Below are 26256 nucleotides of genomic sequence, written 5' to 3'. Positions count from 1 at the left end.
CCATGGGCCAACGGTCTGTGTGCTCGACCAAGGGTCCTCGTTGCTCCGCTCTGGCCACAACTGCAATTGTTACGAGGATTCCTTCTGATAGCTTTGATTTTTCTAGGACTTGAATCTTTCAGCATAATTTTAAATAGTCATGAAAACTTAGAGAGTGTTTAGGATCCAATTCGGATCACTAGTGGGGGAGGAGGCATGTCCCCAAGGAATGTGTCAATGGCTACAAAATATATAGTACACAACAATAATTAGACAATTTCATTAAACAATTTAATAAAATAAGTTAAATAACTTGCTAGAATAAATTTTATTCTAATTAATTAAGAAAATAAAATGAAATTAGATTAATTTAAAGAAAAAATTAATATTACCTCTATTGTCTACAGGCTCATCTGGTGTGAAGGGGATGTTGGGACATTGTCTCCATTCCATTCCCATGTATGAAAATGACAACAAGATAAACATGTGGTAATCCTCACTGGTCAGTAGTGCCAGTGCTTGGGGATACATCCTATCCAGATACTCTAGCCGACCCCTCTTGGGCATCATCTAGCCCCACATGCACATATGCACCTCAGTCGTCATCCTAGGAGGGTGACGATCAAATGTAATCCTTCTCTCTCGAAACCTCTCAAAAAATAAACAAAAAAACTTTGGAGTGAAAGGGAAGTTCATCCTCCCATGTACCAGCGCATGATATGTATCTAAAGCCCTACAAAACTAACTCAAAAAAATTGCAAACCATCTGATACATCATGGCACCTGCATCAAAGAATCAACATAATACAAAATAGGGTAAATAATGCACTTCCCATCACTAGTATAGTGTGCAATGGTGGTCACTAATAATGAGAGGCACCTAACCTCATGTGTAGCAAAAGAAGTAATCCATAGTTGTCCACCATGCACCTAAAAATCTATTGGATGGACTACATGAGCCCTAACATATATCTGAGACTAAATAAGCTTACTCTCTATTGAAACCCCATGGGGGACATTGAGAACTCGAGAAAATCCTCCCCTCTCTTGGTGTTGTCACTGTTACCACACCCTCCAAAATTTCACTCCATTCGAATTTTGGAGCCTACTATCATTGTTGTATCTAGTGTCGCCTTGATCCTCAAGTGTGATCTCATGTAATTACATGTGTTTCAAGTGATCATGAATGTTTTCAAGTGTCATTGTATTAATTAGAACATCTCTAATTGCATTCCATGGTCATAACATCATTATCGTAGTAAAAAGACACTTTTAGGTCGTAGTCACACACACTTCACTCGTTGTAGTTTGGGAATGTGTACAAAGTGGCATTTTGATTTATATTTATCATTGTTCATGCTTGTCTAAGTTTTCTCGATGAGTTAGTATGAGTCGGATGTGGTTTTATGTTTAGACATCATGATCACCCCTTCTCCTATCTCCTAGACTTATACTAATTTTGGTTTCAAAGAAAACCTGTTAAGGCAAAGAGCACATGAGCACACTTTAAAGCCTTGATCAAGAATCCTTCGTTGTTCAGAAGTGCACCATATGCCCTTCAAAATCGTAAATCACACTCCTTAATCCATATTTCCCCTTCCATGTTTTGAACCACGCCCTTCAAAAACCAAGCCTTCCTTTGAGCACACTCCTTTGACCAAAAGGAATGCACCCTCCTTTGAGTTCACTCCTTCGAATTAAAGGAATGTTCCCTCCTTGAGCACATTTCTTCGACCTAAAGGAATGCACCCTCCTTGGGAGCACTCCTTTGACCTACAGGAATGCACCTTCCTTGATCGTATGAGTGCAACCAAAAGGCCTTAATCTCCATGCTTCAACATTCCATAATGCACCATGTGCTCTCTTGATCCTTTGAGTGCATGAGTGCACTTCGAAGGCATGAAGCTTCATTCTTCAACCTTCATACTTGCACCATGCACCCTATTTGGTCTATCGAGTACATGAACACACTTCAAAGGCATTAAGCTTCATCCTTTAGCCTTCGGACTTGTGCCATGCGCCCTCATTGGTTTCCTTTGAGTGCACTCCTTTGGCCTTAAGGATTGTGCCCTCCTTGAGAGCAGTCCTTCATCCTGAAGGTATGCGCCATCCTTGGTTTCTTAAGCACATTATCACACTCCAAGGCACAAATCCTCACCCTTCAACCTTCAGGAGTGCGCCCTATGCCCTCTTTCTCTCCCTTGAGAGAACAACACACCTGGGAAGCCCAAAGCCTTCGCCTTCATCCTTCAGACTTGCACCATGTTCCTTGCCTTGATTGTGTCCCTCCTTGAGCACATGAGTATGTGTCGAAGCCATGAAGTCTTTCCCCTTCATCCCTTCAACCTTTCAATGTGTGCCCATGCACCTAGAAGCCCCTTTTGTCCCTCTCGAGTGCACTGAAAAGTCATGACTAGAAATTATGCAAAAAACATGGTAGAATTTGATATTTTCAAGCTAATTGTTGCTTGTCATAAGTGATTGTAGATGCAGGTATTCCAGAAACATAAAGGCAAGAACACATGAGGAAGATCGGGCAAAGAGAACAAACAAAGGAAGCATCTAAAGAACGAAGAACACACTTGAATCTTGATGATCAAAGTACCCCGAAGACTCCATCACATCAAAGACCCTTTGGAGGGTGAGGACATCAAAAAATTGAAGCTACAAGAAGAAACAAAGACACAAGTGGCATCCATGTCACCACTGAAGAAATTTCATGTCACTAGTCACTATTACTCATAGTCTTCAAAGATAGTGACATGTCAATTCGCATCATATGATGGTGTTGAAGTCATGATGTAGTATTGTAATCATTGTAAAAGATGAATAAGTGGAAGTCTGAGAGTCATGTATGAACTAAAGGGTCACAAAAGTCCAAAAGACATGTAATATCAAAAGTCGTACATAATTCCAAAAGTCAATTGGAATTCCAAAGGTTGTATAATTCCAAAGGTTACTAGAAGTTGGAAAGTCAAGAGTCATGAGGATGTGAAAGGTCATTCCTTAAGTTATAAATAAGTCCTCTTTTCTCATGTAAAGGAATTTTAACATTGGCTTCTCCTACAAGGCATTAGAGAGACAGATTTAGTACTTTTGGGGAGCAAGTAGTGGCTCTAATGCTACATTATTGGAGCTAGTGGTGTTTATTGCATTTATGTATCTTGGGACTTTTGATTAATATTGAAGCCTTCCAAGGGCAACACATTTTCACACATGGATTGTGAATATTTATAAGACTATTCTTTAGATGTTTATGGTTCATATTTGTTTCATTAAGTACTAGATTAATTGAACTATTTCGGTTACTTCGGCACTCCTTGTTGGAAATGTGTTCTATGCTTATAGTGATCGTTGCATCCTTGTGAACTATTTCGCTTGATGTTATATGAGCATTTCTCTTTCATGTGTGTCTCCATTAGCGTAGTACTATTAATTATCTCTTAAGAGGCTCAATTAATTTCCCCCTCACAATAGAAGAACCTTGATACATTCACAATCGAACATTCACAATGCACACTTTCTTTCACATTCAGAAGGACATTTTCACTTCTCCCTCATGGTGACAGTTCAATCTAAGGAATATATTTGAGTAAATGGTAGTTGGGTCATATTCCATATGGGGATCCTACTCCAAACGGTGTGAGGTCTAATTGGGACTTCACGTCAGGGAGACCCCCTGTATGTTGGCAGTATCTAGCACCATCAGCACCTAGATAAGCTAGTGGTAAACTATATGTCCAGCTCAAAGGGGCTATTCCATATCTCAAGACTGACATGGAAAGTTTTCTCCTAGACACTCCACCAACAGATTAGATGTGCCAACAAGATAGAGTGTGCCTTCAGGGATGTATCCTTCTCATATTACTTAAGGAGGCTTACATTCCTCAAGAGCGCTTGGTTCGTTTCACTAATAGGTCGAGGATATAAATCCCTCTCCCTCTCTCAGGCCTCCCATGGTTGGAACACATTGTATTGGTTTGTCATTTGCTCCTTCTCCTTCTATTTCTCCTTTTGTTGGAGTCTTTGCTAAATGATTGACATATAAAATACATCAGCCTCATTCATAAAACATATTTTTTTTATAAATTAAAATTGTATTTATAAATAAAGAAACATAACTTTCAATTAAAAAGAAAAACAAAATTCTCAGTGCACCCAAAAAACAGTAATGCACTGACTCTTGCGCTATCAAACAAAATGATCTAGGTGGCTCCAGAGACACGGGCTTATGGAAGCTCATAAATCAAAGTGATCATAATGCTTTTGAACTAGGACCAGAGTGTAGATCTCGTCATCCTGAGCGCAGCGGTGTGAACGGTTCGTCAATCCAAGTCTGAATTAGGAAGATAGAAGCAGTCAAAGTTAGGTTGACTTTTGCTGACATGGTAGGCTTAAGGAGGCCACAATTTGAACAGAACCCAGCCACCGGATTCTGGCCAACTTGGGCCAGATTCTGGGTTAATTTGTGGCCTGGTTAATTTGTCTCCTTCGATGTAAAATCTGAATTTTTAAAAAGGGACTATTTATTTAAAAATTAAAAAAATATATAAAAGGGAGGTGGTGGGCCACCACCCCCACCACCCATGCCTCTTTATTCACATTCGTTTCAAATTAACAGAGGCTGGTGGGAGTTGAACCCATAAACGGTGGGAGGGCCAACCCCGCCCATGCGGCAGCCCCACGTGGTGTCACAAAAACCAAATGCACCGTCCATTAAAATAAACACAACCCAAATATTTATTACGCCAACCAATGGAGCCGACAGAGGTGGGGTGGGCGGGCTGCCCAAAGCGGGCCCAGCCCGACCCATTTTTTTAAAATGATTTTTTTTTGGTTATGTAATGTATAAAATGGGAGGGGGCGGGGTTTGACCACCCGACCCCCTCCATACTAACCAGAGCCCTAACCAACCCAGCCAACTGTCCACATGGGAATATCCGCCCACAAGTTTATATAAACTCTGATTTGCACAGTGTGCCCAGGCATGGAGGAACCAGGAGCGGGCATGGAAAACAAGGTAGTTAATTTTTTAATTAATTTTTTTATGCAGGGGGAACCATAACTAGGCAAAATTTCTAGGAGGGTCAAATTTTTGCAGTGTCCAAATTGGACAAATTTTATGTCGATCTTACACCTCTCAGTGACATGAACCCGATGGTGCAGTCAGTTTCCTGATCTGAGTAGCCTATTTGTAGAGGACCTGGAGGAGGGAATCTTTGAGGAATCTAGGGGAATTCTAAAAGATTCCTTGAGCCCTAGATTTTCAATTTCTAAGAATTCAGAAATTTGACATTCGATTTTGCACTATTCGACGCCACAAACCTGATGGTGCATTCATATTTTTCATTCGTTCATTTCATTTTCCAGCCACTTTTCTAAGTAGAGTGCAGGTGTCAACATTTATGTGCGAGTAGCCATTTCCATGCGATGGATGTTGTGAGATCGATGGCACGAAAAGCTTCAGTAGTTTGACATACGCTTCTTCAAATGGCCCTAGGTGTGAGGTATATGTAGTGTGTTCATGTACTTCTGTTGCTATGCATTGCGCTGCACAGATCCCTGTTTAATGTTTGATGTGGGATCTTGTTTTCATACTTGTTTCATGATTCCTGCTTGATGTGATGCGAGATTGTCTATGTGATGTACTTGTTGTCATGATTTGTCATCTTATGTTTTGAGATCCCTTTGTATGTTGATGGGATACTCATGTTGTCGTCATGTATGTTTGCATTGAGATGCCTTTTATGCCATGTTGGCAGGATGCTCATCATGCATGAGTTTGTGTCATACTGATAAGATTCCTTTTTTAGTGAGATTTCTTGCAGTGGAACATCTCTTGGAGCCACTCCTCCATGAGGTAATTTTCCTTGTATGATAGCAACATCACCTCTTATGCACATCATCACTATTGACAACACTTAATGTAGTGGCCTACACCATCTTGACACTAGGGCTCGGAGACATAGTCCCTCCTGGACGAACTCCGTTATCAACGACTTATGTTTTTATGTTGTTGATGATTGTCATGTTCCTCTTATTTATAGCATGCACATGTATTCATTAATGTTTTCTTTTAAAAATTCAATTTAACACATCACAAAAGTAAAAGGTCTTGGAAGGGTCCTTCGTCACACCCAGACTTGGATCAAGTGGTATTAGAGAAGTCTTTGCATTGATGTGAATTGCAGTGTGAAAAATGGAACGTGCAGCGACAGAGGAGGAAAAAGCAATGTACGAGACCATGCTCAAAATTTCTAAATGGATAGAGATAATGTATGAAACTCTACAGAAAGAGACAGAGAAAAAGGAGCAATTGTAGATTCAGTTGCAAGCCACAAAAGAGGCCCTGGAAGAACTAAAGCACAACAAACATAATCTTCAAATAGAGAACATTGAATTGAAGATGCGTCTACATGAATAGAAGGAGGAAAAGCAGAGTTTTCTACGATAGCTGCAAGCTAAGGACGAGGCCTTGGAAAAGCTGCAGTGTTACCCATGTGAGGTAAAAGGTATTTCTCTGAATTCATGTATGTGTCCTGATGATGATTTCGCTGTTTTTGAAAATCATACCACAGGAATTGGCTCCAAACTGTTGAAGAGAATTTGGTATGAAGGGAAAGGCTTGGGTGTTAATGGCCAAGGCATTGTCAACCCCATCAAAGTAGAATAATTACCCTGTCAAGCAGGACTTGGGTATGTCAAAAAGGAAGTTGGGGAATGCTCCACGACAATTAGTGAACCACAAACAACGGATGATGAGCAGCCCTCATCAGTTCTTTCCCAGTGGACAGAGGAGTTAAAAGAAGTTGATTTCCTTTGGTTTCATCTTCACATGGTATGATTTCTGTTGGAGATGTGGATATCCCATTTACAGGGACAAACATGAGGCTCCGTACAAGGACGAGGCATGAGGAGGAAGAAGAAATTGGTGTTATTAACCAAGGCATAACTCAACCATTGGAGGTTATGCAGAGACCTCAATTTGCAGGCTTGAGATACACCAAAGGAGAATGCTCGAAGGTGTCAGATTCTTCCGAGACATCTTCGAATAAAGAGAATGATGGGAAAACATCCCCATAATCCCATGGCAGTGCCTATTGCAAGAAAAAAGCTGAAGAAAGATTTCATCATCATAATGACATCAAAGACGGAAAGGAAAGGTATAACCACCTGCAACATTTGAATGTTCATTTCGATTATGATCATGTTGTTAATGATGAATGTAAAACATGGAATCGAAAAACATGTACCTTTTGTGGATTACATAACCATGCATTTTCTAAGTGTTGGAAAAGAATGGCAGCACACTAAAGGATGAGGCATGAAATACCCTCTCAAAAACAGGTAAAGAAACATGTTAAGCAAGTCTGGAGGAAGAAAACCTATTGCAGTCATTGCAACAGAAGTGGCCACCAAAGAGCCACTTGTTGGCGGCTCCATCCAGAGTAGCGCCTTAAAGACAAAGTGTCGGTGCATGAACCAGGTGAAGCAGTTGTTTGACCATTGAAACTGCCACAAGGAGGTGACCCATTCACCTTGATAAGTGAGAAATGGTTTCTATATATGTTAGAATTTCATGGTCATGCTTTTGTAAATCATTTGTTGCATTTTAAAATGTAAAGGTGATGATGTGTTTTCCATCACTTGTTAAGAAACAATGATGTCTGGTCTTATTTTGAGTTGCATGATAAACTGTGAAAGTGATTTCGTGTTTCCATCACTTGTCAAAGCAAAAATAGTGTTTGGTCTTATTATTGTAAATCATGTGTTGCAGTGATTATGTGTTTTCCATCACTTTTTGAAGCAATAATGATATGTTGGCCTTGTGTTCATAGTTGTGGTATTATGTCCATCCTAATGTAAACTTGACCCTTGAGTATGTATTATAAACTCATGGCAAGTGTGGGACACTTGGGTCATTAGTTTGTCATGCAAGTCAAGCATGTAAATTGCAAAATAATGTACTATAGGTTGTAGAGGTTGCATGTGTCGGCTCATTGCTTAAGGTTGCAAAGAACAAAGGTGCAAGAGATGGAAGTGAGACCTTTCAAGATGCTTGTGATGCAGACAAGGTATAGAGAAGTTGTAGATTATGTTCCATGCTTTTGGAGGAAAAAAACCTCCTCAGTGGGAAGGATTGATCTAGGTGGCTCGAGAGACACACAAAGGACAAAGAGGGCTTATGGAAGCTCAAAAATAAAAGTGATCAGGACGCTTTCGAACTAGAACTAGGGCATAGATCTCATCATCCTGATCGCAGTGGTGCAAATGGTTTGTTAATCCGAGTCCAAATGAGGAAGATAGAAGTAGTCAAAGTTCAATTGACTTTTTGCTGACTAGGCACGCTTAAGGAGCCCACAATTCGGACAAAACCCAACCACCATATTTTGGCCAACCTGGGCTAGATTCTGGGTGAATTTGTGGCCCGGTTAATTTGTCTCCTTCGACCTAAACTCTGAATTTTTAAAAAGGGCCTATTTATTTAAAAATTAAAAAATAATAGAAAAGGGAGGTGGTGGGCCACCACCCCCACCACCCACGCCTCTTTATTCACATTCGTTTCAAATTAAGAGAGGCCGATGGGAGTTGAACCCACGGCCGGTGGGAGGGCTGGCCCTACCCACGCGACGGCCCCACGTGGTGTCACAACAACCAAACGCACTGTCCATTAAAGTAAACACAACCCAAATATTTATTACGCCAACCAACGGAGCTGACGGAGGTGGGGTGGGCGGGCCCAACCTAACCCCTTTTTTTTAAATAATTTTTTTTGGTTATGTAATTTATAAAACAAGAGGGTGTGGGGTTTGACCACCCGATCTCCTCCATACTAACTAGAGCCCTAACTAACCCAACTAACTATCCACATGGGAATATCCACCCAGAAGTTTATATAAACTCTCATTTGCACAGTGTGCCCAGGCATGGAGGAACAAAGATCGGGCACAGAAAGCGAGGCAATTAATCTTTTAATTAATTTTTTTATGCAGGTGGAACCATGACTGAGTGAAATTTCCAGGAGGGTGAAATTTTTGCAGTGTCCAAATTGGACAAATTTTATGTTGATCTTACACCTCTCAGTGACATGAACCTGATGGTGCAGTCAGTTTCCTGATCTGAGCAGCTGATTTGCAAAGGACCCAGAGGAGGGAATCTTTGAGGAATCTAGGGGGAATCTAAAAGATTCCTTGAGCCCCAGATTCTCAATTTCTCAGAATTCAGAAATTTGACATTCGATTTTGCACTATTCGACGCCACAAATCTGATGGTGCATTCAAATTTTTCATTCACTCATTTCATTTTCCAGCCACTTTTCTAAGTGGAGTGTAGGTGTCAACATTCATGTGCGAGCAGCTATTTCCATGTGATTGATGTCATGAGATCAATGGCATAAAAAGCTTCAGCAGTTTGACATCGCTTCTTCATATGGCCCTGGGTGTGAAGTATATGTAGTGTGTTCATGTACTTCTGTTGCTATGCATTGTGCTACACAGATCCCTGTTTGATGTTTGATGTAGGATCTTGTTTTCATACTTGTTTCATGATTCCTGTTGGATGTGATGTGGGATCGTCTATGTGATGTACTTGTTGTCATAATTCGTCATGTTATGTTTTGAGATCTCTTTGTTGTATGTTGATGGGATACTCATGTTGTCGTCATGTATGTTTGCATTGAGATCCCATTTATGCCATGTTGGCGAGATGCTCATCATGCATGAGTTTGTGTCATACTGATAAGAGTCCATTTTGAGTGAGAGTTCTTGCAGTGGAACATCTCTTGGAGCCACTCCTACATGAGGGCATTTTCCTTGTATGATAGTTACATCACCTCTTATGTACATCATCACTATTGACAGCACTTAATGCAGCAGTGTACACCATCTTGACACTGGGGCCCAGAGACGTAGTCCCTCCTGGACAAACTCCATTATCAACAACTTATGTTTTTATGTTGCTGATGATTTTCATGTTCCTCTTCTTTACAGCATGAACATGTATTCATTAATGTTTTCTTTTAAAAATGAAATTTAACACATCACAAAAGTAAAAGGTCTTGGAAGGGTCCTTCGTCACACCCACACCCATATCACACAACAAACCGGAAACAGTGCATACATACATATGATGCATTGCTTTTGGTTCACATACATAGATTTTTAGTGTGGTACATCTTGACAAAATTATGCACTGGTACGCACCTTTAACCTTTTCCCACTAGTATGAAACATTCAGGTTATCGAATGCACTGAGTTATATTTTTTAATATTATGTGTGTGGTTTATTTGGTAAATATAAACGCATCGGGAATAACCTAAAAATGTACACATCGATATCCAATTTATAGCTTTTATCGGTGCATTGTAATTTACGAAACACACCACAAAAAGGTGGTGATGATGATGATGGTGGTGGTTAACGTCCACTGAGACAAAATTGGTCTGTTGGGCCTATAATTTTCTTAGTTTTTAATTGTCTGGCTCCTCATCTTTCTTGGCGAGATTGGTGTTGTAGCTTTCTTTTTTTTCTTTATGGTCTTCCAACTTCCTTTATCTTGCATCTCCTTCATTTGTTTTGGTTCTTGGGACATTGGTGTCTTAGCTTCACGATATATTGTGTTCGTCCTTTTGAAGATAGTCGGAGAAGAAGTTTGGTCTAGGATATCTGCTTTGCTATTAAATGAAGATTTATTTTGTGTGGTATTTGAATCCTCATAGCTATTGATTGAGGTGTTGTCGAGTTCACTTTTTTGTGGTTGGTCGGGGCTTTCCCCCTGCTTGTCTTTAGAGTTGTTTCTTTCTTACCCGATTTCTTGTGATTCAGAGTTTTCTTGAGAGTATTCTTCTTTGATGACAGTGTAGTGTTCTTTTTGTGCTCCTTCCCACCATGTAGACCTATGGTGAATTTTTCTAGCATAATTTTTTTGGGAGGCTTTTGGGAAATTTTTGGCTAGATGGCCTGTCTCAAAGTAGGATTGACATCTAAAGAGGACACTTCCATAATCGAGTTTCTGGTTCCACACATAGTCTTTACTTGTTAGGTGTATTTTAGCTAGGAATCCGGCGCTGAAGTCCATTTCCACACAGATGTGTGCATAGGTGGTTTTTACATATTCCTCTCTTTCTGGGCACCTGTAGTAAAATTTCCCAATTGCATTTCCAATGGCTTTTAGCAAGGAGGAATTCGAGAGATGCAAGGGTAGGTTTGGCAATCTCACTCAAACTGGTGCTGAGGTTATCACTGTTGTTGAGGGACCGAATGATGGGTTCCATGGCTTCATGAATAGGCTTGAGTTTTCCCAAAACCAAGGGCCAGAATCTAGCATACATTGTCTGCTTTTAGGGTTTTCAAAATATACTATAAAGAAACCCCTGGCATAGGGGTAGATATTAATTGCATCAGAAACGACAGGCTTCCATACCTCCAAGATCCAACTGTGGAGAGCTGTCAGCTGCGGCCAAAAACCATTGAATTGGCAGATTAGGGCACTTTCAAAAAACTTCAAAGCCTCATCGAGGGAGGCCTGAACCACCTGGACAGTGGGAGCTGGGGCTTCACACACTGAACTACAGTGCACCTTGTAAATTTACATGGTGCACTGCTATTAGTGCGAGCCAAAGTTGTCGAACACACCAAACATGAAAATATAAAATAAAAAACAATGGATATTTTGACCTATTTTACAATTCTAATCCGCTAAAAAAAATATTACAGAGAAACATAGACATTACCTAGACATTTGGTCATCGGGGAGGCATTATTGAAACATAATTGAAAAAACAAATTTGACCATCATTTGAGAAAATTTGAAATCCACAGACTGAGAACAATATGGAAGGATTGTGATAAATATAAGCACCAACAGCAGGGTTCTTGCATGATGCAAGAGTAGCACCAATGCTTCAAATCTCTACAACACTATAGATGGTAAAAATGAATTTTACGGCCGATAGGTTTTTTTTTATTTAACCATGTTTCGATGTGTTACTATAACTGCACTGATGTGTAAAATATCCAAGAGCACCACTTTTTTTAAAAATAAAAATCCTATAGCAATGCTCTTCTTAAGATACACCAAGGCATTTGAATACATGTACTGCATTGGTGCTTTGTGGGACTATAGCACCACATTTTAAAAAAACTAAAAACTTCTTAGCAGTGCTCTTTTGCAAACGGATCGGGGCATTTTAATACATGAACAAAATTGGTGCTTTGTAAGAAGATAACACATGTTTAAAAAAAAAATTAAAAACCCTATAGTGATGCTCTTGTTAAGATGCACCAGGGAATTTTAAATAATGAACCACACTAGTTCTTTGTGGGAATATAGCACCACATTTTAAAAACCCCCTAGTGGTTCTCTTTCTAAGATAGATCGAGGTGTTTTAATATATGAACAATGTTGGTGCTTCATTGGAATATAGCACTACATTTTCTTGAAAATTAAAAACCCATAATGATGCTCTTTCTAAGTACACACCGAGGCATTTTAATATAGGAAGAGAACCAGTGTTGTGGGTGGATATAACACTGACAATTTTTAAAATTTAACCTTTATCTGATGTTATCAATTTGTGTAAGCACTGATGCATGGTATATTATATATGCAATGGGACATTATAATATTGGTTTAGCATCGATCATCATCATAGTATAGTACGAGACTAGGAAAAATGAATTTTATGACCGACATTTTTGTAAATTTAATCTTTTTCCTATGCTATCGAGTAGTCTATTCACTAGTGCTATTTTCTATTTAGCGGAATTTTTTTTTTTTTAACAGATAAATCTTCCATGGTATACCATGCTCTATTAGGCACTGGTGCTTATATGTATAATAAAGCACCGGTTTGTTTGTATATTATAGATGTACATTTAAAAAACATCTGCTAAAAAAATATGCCCACCCACCTTTGTCAGTGACCTTCGCTAAAAACGAATTTTTGGGCTATTTTGTAGGGGCTTCTGCATAAAACCTCCCTAGAAGGTCTTTTCATTTTAGTGAATGAAGCACATCTACCAAACATCATTTGGGCATAATTAGTTAATACAAAAATTTACTTCTTGAATAGAGCTCAAATCAAAGAGAACAATAGTAAGACTCCTTATGAATTATGGAAAGGAAAACCAACTACAGTAAAGTATTTCAAATAAAATTATACATGAAGATAAATGAATACAAATTATAAAAAAAATATTCCAAAATAGATGAAGGAATCTTCCTTGGTTATTGATTTAGAAGCAAGGACTACAAATGTTACAACAAAAGACCATGCAAAGTAATAGAAAGCATTGATGTAAGAGTAATAAAATATTACCTCGACAGGAAAAGCCACAATCAAATGAAGATTGAGAGGAGACAATCAACATAGAGCATGAAAACTAAGAAGAAGAAGTGGAAAAACAAAAATAATAGGATTGTTAGGACCCTATGATACTAGTGTAGCCCCCATATTGTTATTGTTGTGCCCTATGTAGCCCCCATATTGTTATTTTTTCCCCATGGAACCCCACTATTGTTATTGTTGTGCCCTTATATTATTATTGTTATGTATGCCCTGATTATATTGTGACCCTTTAGACTCCTATATATACCAAGGAGATCTTGTCATTTGTATCATCCAAGAATTGTTCATTTATGTGATGTAAAAGGAAGTTTCCCCCTAAAAGAGACTTATTTTCAAGTCATTGATCTATATTTTCTTTTGTTTTGTGATTTGGTTGCATAATATTTGAGATCAGAGCTTTGGTTCTGTTGGACACCTAATCCTAAATGGGTTAGTGTGGAAGCTGAAAGACTAAGTAGTCCAAGAGACCTTGGGATGTGGAACCCAACGGTCACATATTGTACTATAAATGTATATCTCTTGTTAATAAAAATTGTACTCTTATGATTTATCTTTCATATTGTTCTTGCAGCCCATGTGTGTTTAACATGGTATCAGAGCAGGTGATTGCTGGTCCTGCTCCAATTTGAGCCACTTGTTTTGTGGTCTCTATATATATGTCAGTTCTGCCTTTTTTCCTAATCAGAATTGAGCAGAATTGTCACCTTGTAAAGCGTTTTACTATGTGCAGACCTGCCAGTTCTGCCCATTACCTGTAACGCTCCATTAATTCATTGTCTGCCAGAAATCTGCTGCCTCTCCTACCTGACCTCTGGCACTGTATACGCTGCACCTGACTCTGGCTATTTTAAGACTCTCTGTCTGACATTACCTGCACTCTGCTCCATACGTTTGCTGTAATTATGACTATTGGTTTGCTGTAATTATGTTGTGTTTGCTGTAATTATGAATGGTCCATGAAAAGCGTATGCGTTGGCTCCCATACGCTGCTACGTTGCCCATTGACAGAGAGACAGACAGACCTCAGACGCTCACCCTGCGATTTCATGTACTCGTCTATATCGTTCTTCTGGCGCTGCATTTCCACGAGAAGTTTGTGGTTTAAAGAGTATGCATTGCTGCTGCAGGCGGTAAATTCTCTGTCGTTGGTGGAATTTAACGTATTATTGCCTTCCAAGCAGAGGCGTAGGCCGGTGGAGACCGCTTCGCCGTTGGACTGTGGCATGTTCAGCAAGGTGTTCGCATTGGCGCCTTCGAAAGAAACAAAATTCTCGAGCTGATCAGGAACCGATTCTCTGAGCCTTTTTCTCGGAGTGTGATTGTTGTTATTATTGCCAATCCACATGTTCGCATTCAGCTCCGCCTCCGCTGCATGAAACGTTCCGCACGAGACGCTGAGGAATCTGACCCCTCATAATTCCTGCAATTATAGGGAAACAGAAGGCTGCAGTTTTACCGGAACCCGTCTGCGCACACTAACCCATTGAACCACAAACCAATGCATTTACAGCTAAAGGAAAAAGGCGCTACTGTGAAGAAACCGAGAAGTATTAACCACAGAGGCAGAACATGGATGAATGGTCCGATCTGAGGAAAAAGCAGAGACATCAATTCTGGGTTTTGTAAACAGAACCATTTTTGACAGAGGAAAACTTATATACCACAGCAAAGCCATGCTGACAGCATTTTGATAAACAGGTATGTTTTATTTCGACGGAATAATAACGGTCTTTTGAAATAAGATAACTCTCATGAATCGAATGGTTCGATTGCTGGTGAGATCCAGAATCTGAAGGCGCGATCCTGAGATTATTGCAAGAATTTGAACGGGTAAGATATGATGGTGGTTGCATAAAGTTATAATGCCTGAAAATGATATATGATTGCCAGACTCAGTCTTAACACATGGGCACTTTTGTTTATGGAGATTTGTTTGAAAATCTGTATTAAAAACCATATGTGCAGGTTGGGAATAAATGTTAAATGAAATGAAAACTTCATGAGTAGTTTGATGTTTGAGATTTAAACCAAATGTAATGTGTTTGTTGGCAAACATATGAGAATTAAACATTGGGGTTTAAAGGCAAGGGTGCACTCTTTAATTGAATCTGGCCATATATGAATGAGAGTTATTGTGATTGTTTGGTAAGCTTCCGAATGTTTGGTTATGGATGAGGGGTTTTGATAAGTTTCTGGATGAGTTTTAATTGAAATGTGAAGAACCTTGTGTGATGAGGATATGGTTTTCATAAACCATAAAGAGATGAACCAAAGGTTATTAGCTTTAATTTGAAAGAGTGGCTGTGTGTTACATCAGAGATAACTTCTAGGCAAATTGCTAGTGTAAAGAAGCCGAGTTTGAAGAGATCGATGAGCTGCAAATTAAGCTAAGCAACTAGGTTCCAATATTTTATCCATCTTGTTTATTTTGCCACTATTAGGAAGAAAATGACCTCTATACTTCTATTTATTGACTGTGTATTCAGATTAAAAAGAAAAAGTTTATTTATGGGTGCCACTGCTATATATATCAGCATTCTTATATACTTTGTTGAACCTCTGCACCGAATTGATTATGTGGCCTCTTCCTCTACATAATTTACCAAATGACAATGCAATGGTAACTGAATCTCCATCTCTAAAGGCTTCTCTGAGTCCCCGTTTCCGATTCAAAACTACAACTCGCCTCGCTGAACTCATCTTCCTGATCTGAGGTGGCCTCAATTCTTTGTGGAAGAGAAAAGGCCCTAGCAAATTTGTGCCTTTCATCTCAGGGATTCAAAATTTGAAGGTTGAAACCAGATCAAATCGAGATGAAGAATATGCATGAACAGAAAAAATTTAGTGTGTGGTGAAACATTGAGTTATTCATGGTATATGAATTGAATTTTTAATTGGTTCCACAGTTCATCTTCCTGATCTGAGCCGAATTATAAAGTGTTTGTGTGTGGTACTTGGAGGAGCTCAAACACAGTTATCGAGTTACTTAATATATTGCTGCTGGTTGGTCTGTTGGTATTCTGGGTCAATTTCTACCATACCAGAATGAGTTTGTCACAATTTGGATGCCATTTAGAGGTTGTTTGTGTGGCTGTATATTCTTCTCACTAGCTGATACTGAAGTGTTGATATACGTTGAAGAGTGAACGAGTATTTGAAGGATCCAAGCAAGTTTGCAGTTGCTGCTGCTCCAGTGTAGCATTGTATTTAAAACTCATTATAGTGCATTGATTCCTTGATTCCACTGCTGCATAAAGAGTTTGGTGAGCTGATTGTAATCTTTTATGTTGCACACTGATCATTTGTTGACATTTATAAAGGATATTGCAGTGACATTGAATTGTGAGTGATTGTTGCTTCTTCTTCACTGGTTGATAGTTGTGATCAGTTTCTTTAACATATAAGATAATGAAGAAAATGACCAGACTTGATAATGCGTTCAAGTTGTTAAATACTCTGATACATTCAACTGTTGATGAGATGGTTAAGATAAACAAAACCTCTCTATTCAATATTAAAATATGTTTACAAAATGCACAGGAGAATATTGGGTTTTTTCAGCTTGAGACAAAGCTACAGCAAGAAGAATTAAAACAGAGGAGTCATCATTCTGAATCTGTTTCTATTCAGAAAAATGAAACAGACTCGCATAAACAACAAGACAATATTGCTGAAGTTCATTCAGATCCAGTGCCCAATAAAGCAACAAGGTTACATGCAGATGCAGAAACTCAGTCTGCACTTCCCAAGCCCATCATCAGACCTTGGGAACAGCTTGTCCACAACAAGCACAGAACTGGTCTTTGATATGACAAGGACTTGTCCTTTCATATTCCAGACTACTCAAAGACCATTCAGTTTCAGAGTGTTGGATTCATTCATGACAGTTCACCTGCTCTTCATGACAGTTCACCTCCAACTGTTCCAGATTTTGCCCCTCTTCCACAGCAACAACAACAACAACAACAACAACAGATTGTGAAATGCCAACACTGTGACCGAGTTGGGCATTTGAAAGATCACTGTTTTGATCTTCATCCATGTAAGCACTGTCATAAAACTAGCCATTCTTCACACAGATGCTTTAGCAACAAACACCCTGCAAGAACAAAGATTCATCTTGGATGGATCGCTTCTTGGAAATGGGCATCAACAGCCAAGAAGATATTCAAATCACATGTCAGAACTTGTTCTAGAGTATTGAACAGTCTTGCAGTTGAGTTTTCTCCATCATCTCACCTTGTATCTGACAGGGGGGGAAATGATGGTCATCTACAAGCTCCAAAGTCACATCAAGCGAACCTGAGCCACAACCTGCCACACTAGTTTCAAAGTTGTAGCCAGAGACAAATATTCCCATGAACATGCCATCAGTTGGCAATCTGGGACACTTCCTCTAGCAGAAGACTTCAGCTTCTTACCAGTTTTGGAAGAATTCCAGGAACACAATTGAGAACACTTCCTCTAGCAGAAGACACCAGCTTCTTGCCAGATTTGGAAGAGTTATAGGAATTGCTTTAAGCATTCTAGAGTTGTTGGTTATCCTTAAACCATCACAGATTGAGACTTCCCTTTTCAGGTTGAAGTTTTCCCTTTTATACGGGGTGAGACCTCCCTTTCATGGTTGAAGGTTTCCCTCTTTAAAACAATAAGAGCACTTCCTCTAGCAGAAGACTTTAGTTTCTTGCTAGCTTTGGAAGAGTTTTGGGAACTGCACTAGGCGTTCCAGTGTTGGTGGTCATCCTTAAACCACCGCCATTTATACCAACATTTCAGAGAGCACATTCAGCCTTGTGCTGCCATGCATTTTTGCACATTTTTCTCTCTTCTTGGACTCATACATAACCCTTCGGATTAAGGGGGGGAATGTTGGACACCTAATCCTAAATGGGTTAGTGTGGAAGCTGAATAGACTAAGTAGTCCAAGAGACCTTGGGATGTGGAACCCAACGGTCACATATTGTACTCTAAATGCATATCTCTTGTTAATAAAAATTGTACTCTCATGATTTATCTTTCATATTGTTCTTACTGCCCATGTGTGTTTAACAGGTTCCTAGGGTTTTCCTGCTTCAAACAAGTCACATTGGTATTTTTGCTATAACCTTTTTTTGCAAGGCTTCTGAAGCTGAATATTTTCCCATGTGGAGTCAAAATCTTGATGAAATTCATGTAAACAAACACAATGGGTTAAGTGGTTACCTCTGGCAGAATGGTGGTATAACACTTCCTTCCATACCACAACAAAAAAATGCCCATTTATGACACTTTATGGATATCATCCACCATCCATCACATCGTCTTTAAGAGAAAATTCAAAGGTTCAATTAGTGTAATATCACATCAATCATCAACAAAAAGTTCTCCAACTCTTGAAGGATAACCTAAATCTAGTGAAAATTCGAATGAAACAATAGATAGCTCAGCATCACAGTTAAAGAAATTTTGAAGTAGGAAATAGGGTATTTTTACGGTTACAACCATACAAACAAATGTCCCTCAAGAAAAATAAGAAGGATAATAAATGATCACCCAAGTACTATGGTCCTTACAAGGAGTTGCGAAAGAGAGGTACTATTGCATACAAATTGGAGTTGCCTACATCTTCTCGAGTACACCTAATTTTCCATGTTTCATGCTCAAATAATTTTATAGGTGACAAGCTCCTAATTCAAATAATATTACCAGAACTTGATGAGGAAGGAAAAATCATATTGGAGCCTAAATCCATCAGAGAAACAAGAACCCAACAATTATGAAATTGATCAATTTCAGAGTATCTCATTAAGTGGATGAACTTACCTGCTAAAGATTCCACATGGGAGGATGAGTATTTTATACAGAAGTAGCCAAAACTACTCAAGGATTGAGGACAACACATTTTTGAAGGAGAGGGGTATATTAGGTCCCTACAATACTAGTGTAGCCCCCATATTGTTATTGGTGTGCCCCATAAAAGCCCACTATTGTTATTGTTGTGCCATTACATTATTATTGTTATGTAGGCCGTGATTATATTGTGACCCTTTATACTCCTATATATACCAAGGAGGTCTTGTCATTTGTACCATCCAATAATTTTTCATTTGTGTGATGTAAAAGGAGGTTTCCCCCTTGAGGTTGCTTATTTTCAAGTCGTTGATCTATATTTTCTTATGTTTTTAGATCTAGTTACATAAAAAAGATGAAGAAGAAGAGGAGATAGAAAATAAAAATCTAAATGCTTCATCTAGATATTTTCAACACAACCATCCAAAAAATTATTTTCTTATTTATAAATATTAAGAGGTTTAGAACAAAAGAAGATTGAAAATCACACCAAAGTATGCAATCTTTGCTTTGTTATCTAAAATAAAACCAAATAATTTTGCTGAGCTAGTGAATGTGAGCATCGGGCCAATGTTATGGAAGAAGAGTTTGATTAGATTGAGAAAATGAGACATGGGAACTTCTACCTAGACCAAAAGATAAGAATGTGATTGGAAACAAATGGGCATTCATGAACATTTTGAATAAGAATGGAAAAATAGTAAGAAATAAAGCTAGATTGGTTTGTAAAGGATATGCACAAGTTGAGGGTGTTGACTTTGAAAACACTTTTTCTCTAGTTTCTATACTAGAAGAAATCATAATATTCTTGGCATTTACATGTTTTAGAAATTTCAAAGTCTATCAAATAGATGGCAAGGTAGATTTTCTAAATGGAAACTTAGAGGAAAAGGTATATGTTGAAAAACTAGAAGAATTCCAATTGTCAGAAAATGAAGATTATGTATTCATATTGGAGAAAGCACATAATGGACTAAAGCAAGCTCATCAGGCTTAGTACTTTAGACTTGACATATATTTACAATAGTAATGAATATTCAAGAGAGAAGCATCATATAACAACATATACATCAAAGAAGATAATGAAAATATGTTAATAATTCTTGTCTATGTGGATGATATCATTTTTTGGAAGTTATGTTGACATAATGAGCCAAAGGTTTGTAGTAGAAATGTAGAAAGACTTTGAGATGTCCATGTTTGGAAAATTTTCATTATTCCCAAGATTGTAGGTTGTTCTTTCAAGTAAAGACTTATTCATCTCTAAAACTAAATTTTTAAGGATATGTTGATGAAATTTAGCACGAAAAAATGTACACGTGTTAGTACTCCCATGGGCATAGGATGCAAATTAAGAAAAGATGATGAATCTATAAATGTAAATCAAACTTCATATAGTTCAATGATTGGAAGCTTATTATATTTGAAAACATTAGAACCATATATAATGCTAGCAGCAGGATTGGTTGTAAGATTTTAATCTACAACAAATGAAGGGAACTATGGATTGTGTCTTATGGTACTCAAGAAGCAAATACTTCACCTTAATAACATCAACATATGTAGATTGGGTAGGAAGTGTTGATGACAAGAAAAGCACTAGTGGAGGAGCGTTAGTTTTGGAAAATTGTTTGGTATCATGGTTGAGAAAGAAACATACCTCCATTTATCTATCCACAATTGAAGCAAAATACATTACAATAACAACATGTTGTGCTTAGGTTCTATGAATGAAGAAAAATCTAAAGGATACCAAGATAGATTATGATCAACCTATATCAATCATATGTGATGATACAAGTGCAATAAACATCTCAAAGAACCATGTTATGCATTAAAAAACAAGACATATTCCTATCAAATGTCACTTCCTAAGAGAATAGGTAACTGATCAAAATGTCAAGCTAGAATACATTGCTGCTAAAGAATAGATTGTAGATGTCTTCCCCAAACCCCTTCCCAGGGAGACATTTAAATATCAAATACATAAGATGGGAGTCATATCTCTCTCATCTCATCAATAAAAGGAATCAGAAGCTCAAGGGGAGAAATCTCTTCCTTCAGAGACATATACAAATGGGGGAAGAGTTGCAAATGAGGAGAAGCATAAATTTATGGGGAGCAGCCCTTTACCATTGATGTCAAAGGGGGAGAAGTTGCATGCAAACAACAAGTTGAAGATAAAGGATAAGTTGTAGATAAGGTGATTTAGCACACAAGTGGAGTTCCACAACACTTTGCCAAATTTGTCTAAGTGTTGACATCATTGACAAAGGGGGAGATTCAATAATGTTGTCATTGATGTCAAAATTTAGGGGGAGACACTTTTACATGTTGGCTAAGCCAAGGTCTCAAGTTGACTTAGTGAAGTCAAAGGGAGTGCATATCAAGTAAGCTTAACAAATGTTTGACCCAAAACATGTATAAATAATATGATTGGTGAAACAAATTACAATATGGAAACTATGAGACACAATGTGATGTGAGGTATCAGGAGTAGAATATCATGGAATAGTGAGGCTTAGGGAGCAAAGAAGTGTGGAGAAGTGAGGTCAAGGAATATGGTAGAATGGAATAGCAAGGCTCAAGGAGCAGGTAGCATGTTGGAGTGAGGTCAAGAAGCACAAATTTGAGGTGGGGAGTATAGATCTGAGGAATACACAGTAACCAATCAAACAAGAACTGAACTGAGTTCTCACTTTTTAAGACGTAGCAGAAAATCATCCGATTTTGAAAACTATTGATTCATAATACACCTTTTTTTGGGTAGCATATTTTTGATACTTTAAATTTTCTTTGCACATTTTTTTTAAATGTTAGTGACTTTCATGCCAAGTTTGAAAAGTATTGATGCAACATCAACCTGATTTTTTGGGGCTTAGTTTTGACACTTTAAATTTTTTGATATAGTAAGTATGGATATTTTTTTAAAATGTTGTTGATTTTCATGTAGATTTTGAAAAACATCGACCTTTTTTTTCGAGGCATATTTTTGATGCTATAAATTTTTTTGTCTTAAGTATGAATTTTGTTTTAAATATTTGTTACTTTACCATTTAAATTAAAAACAAGAAACAATAATAATCATATATAAAAAGAAAAATTGTATCAAAAAACAAAGAAAAACCATAAAAAAAAGTTAAAAATAACCAAAAATAACGCATAAAACAATGAAAAAAAGAATTATTAGAAAATACCAAAAAAAATTATAAAAAAAGTACACACACACACACATATAACACATTAAAAGGTAAGAAATAAAATTGGCCTGCCACCCCCGTCTAGTAGCCAAGACCCTGCAGGCCAGGGTGGGTGTGATTCCTAGAATCACCCTTTAGCCCCCAACATAATGGAGGGTGATTATGGGAATCACCCATGATACCCTCTCACCCCCAAGATAGTCGAGGGTGATTCCAGGAATCAGCCTCTAGCCCTGACACGACAAAGGTTGATTTTGGGAATCACCCTCTAGCCCCCAGCAAGGTGGAGGGTGATTCCGAGAATCACCCATGGTTCCCTCTTGCCACCAACATAGTAGAGGGTGATTCCCAGAATCACCCTCTAGCCCTGAAACGATCGAGGGTGATCTTGAGAATCACCCTCTAGCCCTAGCAAAATAGAGGGTAATTGTGGGAATCATAATCTAGCCCTGGCACAACGGAGGGTGATTCTTGGAATCACCCTCTGGACCCCAGCATGACAGAGGGTGATTCTCAAAATCACCCTTTCACCCCATCATGATTGAGGGTGATTCTTGGAATCATGCTCTAGTCCCAACACAACAGAGGGTGATTCTAGGAATCATCCTCCAGCTACCAACAAGGTGGAGGGTGATTTTAGGAATCACCCATGGTGCCCTCTCATCACCAACATGGCGAGGGGTGGTTCCTAGAATCACCCTCTGGCTCCGGCATGATAGAGAGTGATTTTGGGAATCACCCTCTGCCATGCTGGGGGTCGAAGAGTGATTCCTCGTATCACCCACTAGTCCCCAGCATAGTGAAGGGTGATTCTTAGAATCACGCTCTTTCCCCCAACATCACAAAGGGTGATTTTTGGAATCACCCTCAAGCCCCGACACAACAAAAGGTGATTCTCAAAATCACCCTCTAGACCCTAGCATGGTAGAGGATGATTCTTAGAATCATCTACGGTGCCCGCTCTCCACCAACATGGTAGAGGGTGAATCGTGGAATCACTCTCTGGCCCTGACACAGTAGAGGGTGATTCCTAAAATCACACTCTAGACTCGGCATGGCAGAGGGCAATTCTCGGAATCACCCTATGGCCCCTAGTATGATGGAAGGTGATTCCAGGAATCGACCTACACTCCTGCCCAGCGGCTAAGGGGTTACAGACCAGGGCACCCACCTTGGACTGCAACCCCTTGGTATTTGGGCGAGCGTGGCAGGTAGATTATATATATATCTATATATATATATATATATATATATATATATATATATATATATATATATATATATATATATATATATATATATATATATATATATATATATATATATATATATATTTATATATATATATATACATATATATATATATATATATACATATATATATATATATATATATATATATATATATATATATATATATATATATATATATATGATGATGATGATGATGATGATGATGATGATGATGATGGTGGTGGTGGTGGTGGTGTTTAACGTTCATTGAGACCAAATTGGTCTATCGGACCTATAATTTTCTTAGTTTTTAATTATCTGGCTCCTCGTCTTTCTTGGTGAGATTGGTGTTGTAGCTTTCTTTTTTTTCTCTACTGTCTTCCAACTTCCTTTATCTTGCATCTCCTTCATCTCTTCTATGTCTTGGGACATTGGTGTCTTAGCTTCATTATCTATTGTGTTCATCCTTTTCAAGATAGTCGGAGAAGAAGTTTGGTCTAGGAGATTTGCTTTGTTGTTAAATGAAGATTTATTTTGTGCGGTATTTGAACCCTCATAACTGTTGATCTGTTGGGCGGGGCTTTCTCCCTGCTTGTCTTGAGAGTTGTTTCTTTCTTGCCCGATTTCTTGTGATTCAGAGTTTTCTCTACAGCATTCTTCTTTGATGACAATGTAGTGTTATTTTTGTGCTCCTTCCCACCATGTAGATCTGTGGTGGTTTTTTCTAGCAGAATTTTTCTAGGAGGCTTTTGGGAATTTTTGGCTAGATGGCCTATCTCAAAGAAAGATCGACATCTGAAGAGGACACTTTCATAATCGAGTTTCAGGTTCCATACATAGTCTTTACTTGCTAGGTTTATTTTAGCTGGGAATCCAGCGCTGAAGTCCATTTCCACACAGATGCATGCATAGGTGGTTCTGGCATATTCCTCTATTTCTGGGCACCTGTAGTAAAATTTCCCAATTGCATTTCCAATGGCTTTTAGCAAGGAGAGATTCCAGAGATGCAAGGGTAGGCTTGGCAATCTCACCCAAACTGGTGTTGAGGTTATGACTGCTATAGAGGGATCGAATGATGGGTTCCATGGCTTCATGAATAGGCCTGATTTTTCCCAAAACCAAGGGTCAAAATCTAGAATACATTGTCTGCTATAAAGAAACCCCTAGCACAAGGGTAGATATTAATTTCATCAGAAATGACAGGCTTCCATACCTCCGAGATCCAATTGTGGAGAGTTGTCAGCTGCGGCCAAAAACCATTGAATCGGTAGATTAGGGCACTTTCAGAAAACTTCAAAACCTCTTCGAGTGAGGCGTGGACCACTTGGATAGTGGGAGCTGGGGCTTAACTGATGATATGGGCAGGAGCTTGCCCTCTAGAAGCGAATGAGCCAGCAACTATTTTCGCGAAGCTGGGAGCCATATTTTACTTGCCCGTAGAACCCAGCCGCAGAGAAATAAGGCAGAAGATAAGATTAGATCTAGATCTAGCTGTAGGAGATTAGATCTAGGACCTAGCTGCCTAGATCTAGATCTAACCACAGAAGATTAGATCTAAAACCCAAAATGTGAAAACAAACTTATTCACTCAAAATTTTCAGATGTCGATGACTAACCAGATCTCACCTTAACAGCGAGTGCGCATGAGCAGAACCCACAGAAAGTTGTGATTTGGGTTGGCGTGGTGCAGCAGAACACATAGGCGGTATTTGCGTTGGCGTGGTGCAGCAGAAGATCACGACAGAACTGCAGATCGGAGATCACGACAGAAAAGCAGAACGAGACCACGCAAATTGGATGTGTTTTCTGGACAGCAGAACGGGACCACGCAGAACAGCAGAACCTTGAAGTCATTCACATCATCGACAACTTCAACGGACAGCAGAACGGGACCACACAGAACAGCAGAACCTTGAACCTATAATTTTTCTTTTATTTTTTTCTTATGTTTGTACATTGGAATTTTCATCATTTTATGGGTTATTTTTTTTTTAATACAAATTATATATCTATATATATATATATATATATATATATATATATATATATATATATATATAGATATATTTGTAATTTTTAATTTGTCATTTTTAATCTTTTATTTTTATCTTTTCAATGTTTTAATTTAATTTTTTTTTTTTTTTTTTTTTTTGTATTGATTGATTAATTTATTTTTTGTTGTAAGGGTTGTGTCAATGTTCAACTAGCAACATCACCCCAATATATATCAATTTGATAGTTGATTTTTCCATTTTTCTTACAATGAATGAAGCTCACCTCCACTATGTGTCAATTTGATAGTTGATTTTTCAATTTTTCTTACAATGAATCAAGCTCACCTCCACTATTTGTTAATTTTATGGTTGATTTTTAAGTTTTAATTGAAGTGGGTCAAGAAAACCCCCACTAGGTGTCACTTTGATTGTTGATTTTTAAGTTTTCTTTGCAATGTGCCAAGTTGTTTTAGGCTAAGATTTTAAAATAACTATATTCTTAGCATTTGGTATAATGACTTTTTTATTTAGGTATTTATTTTTAAGGTTTAATTTAGTCATGATATTTGATCTTGAAATATGTTGAAAATTTAAGGTTTGTTGTAGTCATGATTTTTTTTAATTTCATGGCTAGAAGATGTTGAGATTTTAGGTTTTTGGAGTAATGATATT

The sequence above is a fragment of the Pinus tabuliformis genome, chromosome 3_2, assembly GCF_031772625.1.
Source record: "Pinus tabuliformis cultivar Carrire ecotype Pingquan chromosome 3_2, CPIR1, whole genome shotgun sequence".
Lineage (NCBI taxonomy): Eukaryota > Viridiplantae > Streptophyta > Pinopsida > Pinales > Pinaceae > Pinus > Pinus tabuliformis.
Note: the sequence above shows the minus strand (reverse complement) of the source record.